Below are 3,685 nucleotides of genomic sequence, written 5' to 3' on the forward strand. Positions count from 1 at the left end.
TTTCTACTTAAACTCTGAACTTTGGCCTGCAAAACCTCACTGCAATCAACTGGACATATAAGTGAATTTAAGTAAATCTTTATCTGCACTTTTTTCAAATAATACAGCATTTAAATTGATTTATTTGTGCTGCATTGAATACTATCTAGCTGGAAGTTGTGGCACTGTTTTTTCAGTTAATGCTTGTTAGAATTTAGTGCTAGTTAGAATTTCTGCATACCCAGTGATAAGTGGCGGAAGTTTCAGTTCATTCATATTCAGTTTCTGCCTTATATAAGTTTCATATTTTGGATTATTTTCTGCTTAAACTTTGAGCTTTGGCAGGCTAAGACCTACCTGTAATCAACTGGATGTATACGTTAATTTAAGTAAATCTTTATCTGCACTTTTTTCAAATAATACAGCATTTAAATTGATTTTTTGAGTTGCATTGAATATTGTCTAGCTAGAAGTTGTGGCTCAGTTTTTTCAGTTAAAGCTTGTTAGAATTTAATGCTAGTTAGAATTCCTGCATAGCCAGTGATAAGTGGGGAAGTTTCAGTTCATTGATATTTGGTTTCTGCCTTATATAAGTGGTATATTTTGGATTATTTTCTGCTTAAACTTTTAGCTTTGGCCGGCTAAGACCTACCTGCAATAAAATGGATGTATAATTGAATTTATGTAAATGTTTTCTGTACTTTTTTCAAATAAAACAGCATTAAAATTGAGTTATTTGTGCTGCACTGAATACTATTTAGCTGGAAGTTGTGGCTATGTTCTTTCAGTTAATGCTTGTTAGAATTTACTGCTAGTTAGAATTCCTGCATTGATTTGTATTGCATTGAATACTATCAAGCTGGAAGTTGTGGCTCTGTTTTTTCAGTTAATGCTTCTAAAAATTTAGTGCTAGTTCGAATTCCTGCATAGCCATTGACAAATGTGGGAAGTTTCACTTCACTGACATTCAGTTTCTGCCTTATATAAGATGCATATTTTGGATTATTTTCTGCTTAAACTCTGTGCTTTGGCTGGCTAAGACCTACCTGCAATCAACTGGACGTATAAGTGAATTTAAGTAAATTTTATCTGCACTTTTTCAAATAATACATAATTTAAATTGATTTGTATTGAATTGAATACTATCAAGCTGGAAGTTGTGGCTCTGTTTTTTCAGTTAATGCTTGTTAGAATTTAGTGCTAGTTAGAATCCCTACACAGCCATTTATAAATGGGGGAAGTTTTACGTCATTGACATTCAGTTTCTGCCTTATATAAAAGGCATATTTTGGATTATTTTCGGCTTAAACTCTGAGCTTTGGCCAGCTAAAACCTACCTGCAATCAATTGGTCGTATAAGTGAATTTAAGTAAATCTTTATATGCACTTTTTTCAAATAATGCAGCATTTAAATTGATTTATTTGTGTGCATTGAATACTATCTAGCTGGAAGTTGTGGCTCTGTTTTTTTTCAGATAATGCTTGTTAGAATTTAGTGCTAGTTTGAATTCCTGCATAGCCAGTGATAATTCGGGAAAGTTTCACTTCATTGATATTTGGTTTCTGCTTTATATAAGTGGTACATTTTGGATTATTTTCTGCTTAAAGTCTGAGCTTTGGTCGGCTGAGAACTACCTGCAATCAACTGGATGTATAATTAAGTAAATCTTTATCTGCACTTTTTTCAAGTAATACAGCATTTAAATTTATTTGTGTTTCATTGAATACTATCTAGCTGGAAGTTGTGGCTCTATTTTTTCATTTAATGCTTGTTAGAATTTAGTGCTAGTTAGAATTCCTGCATAGCCAGTGATAAGTAGGGGAAGTTTCACTTCATTGACATTCGGTTTCTGCTTTATATAAGTGGTACATTTTGGATTATTTTCTGCTTATACTCTGAGCATTGGCCGGCTTAAAAGTACCTGCAATCAACTGGACGTATAAGTGAATTTAAGTAAATCTTTATATGCACTTTTTTCAAATAATGCAGCATTTAAATTGATTTATTTGTGTGCATTGAATACTATCTAGGTGGAAGTTGTGACTCTGTTTTTTCAGTTAATGCAAGTGTGAATTTAGTGCTAGTTAGAATTCCTGCATAGCTAGTGATAGATGGGGTAAGTTTCACTTCATTGATATTCAGTTTCTGCCTTATATAAGTCATACATTTTGGATTATTTTCTGCTTAAACTCTGAGCTTTGGCCGGCTAAGTCCTACCTGCAATCAACTGGACGTGTAAGTGAATTTAAGTAAATCTTTATCTGCAAGAAATAATACAGCATTTAAATGGATTTATTTGTGTTGCATTGACTAATATCTAGCTGGAAGTTGTGGCTCTTTTTTTCAGTTAATGCTTGTTAGAATTTAGTGCTAGTTAGAATTTCTGCATAGCCAGTGATATGAGGGTGAAGTTTCAATTTATTGATATTCGGCATCTGCCTTATATAAGTGGTACATTTTGGATTATTTTCTCTTTAAACTTTGGGCTTTGGCCGGCTAAGACTTATCTGCAGTCAACTGGACGTATAAGTGAATTTAAGTAAATATTTATCTGCACTTTTTTCAAATAATACAGCATTTAAAATTATTTATTTGTGTGCATTGAATACTATCTACATGGAAGTTGTGACTCTGTTTTTTCAGTTAATGCAATTTAGAATTTAGTGCTAGTTAGAATTCCTGCATACCCAGTGATAAGTGGGGGAAGTTTCAGTTCATTGATATTCGGTTTCTGCCTTATATAAGTGACATATTTTGGATTATTTTCTGCTTAAACTCTGAGCTTTGGCCAGCTAAGACCTACTTGCAATCAACTGGACGTATAAATGAATTTAAGCAAATCTTTATCTGCACTTTTTTCAAATAATACAGCATTTAAACTGATTTATTTGTGCTGCATTGAATACTATCTATCTGGAAGTTGTGGCTCTGTTTTTCAGTTAATGTTTGTTAGAATTTAGTGCTAGTTAGAATTCCTGCATAGCCAGTAATAAAAGGGGGAAGTTTTACTTCATTGATATTCTGTTCATGCCTTATATAAGTGGTACATTTTGGATAATTTTCTGCTTAAACTCTGAGCTTAGGCCAGCTAAGACCTACCTGCAATCAACTGGATGTATAAGTGAATTTAAGTAAATCTTTATCTGCACTTTTTTTCAAATAATACAACATTTAAACTGATTTATATGTGTTGTGTTGTATACTATCTAGCTGGAAGTTGTATCACTGTTATTTCAGTTAATGCTTGTTTGAATTTAGTGCTAGTTAGAATTCCTGCATAGCCAGTGATAATTGGAGAAGTTTCACTTCATTGATATTCGGTTTCTGCCTTATATATGTGGTACATTTTGGATTATTTTCTGCTTAAACTCTGAGCTTTGGCCGGCTAAGACCTACCTGCAATCAACTGGACATATAATTGAATTTAAGTAAATCTTTAGCTGCACTTTTTTCAAATAATACAGCATTTAAATTGATTTGTGTTGCATTGAATACTGCCTAGCTGGAAGTTGTGACTCTGTTTTTTTCGGTTAATGCTTGTTAGAATTTACTGCTAGCTAGAATTCCTGCATAGCCAGTGATAAGTAAAAGAAGTTTCACTTCACTGATATTCAGTTTCTGTCTTATATAAGTGGTACATCGTGGATTATTTTCTACTTAAACTCTGTCTAGCTAGAAGTTGTGGCTCAGATTTTTCAGTTAAAG

This window comes from Protopterus annectens, chromosome 13.part0 (assembly GCF_019279795.1).
Source record: "Protopterus annectens isolate FY-2018-M chromosome 13.part0, PAN1.0, whole genome shotgun sequence".
NCBI classification, from domain to species: Eukaryota; Metazoa; Chordata; order Ceratodontiformes; family Protopteridae; genus Protopterus; species Protopterus annectens.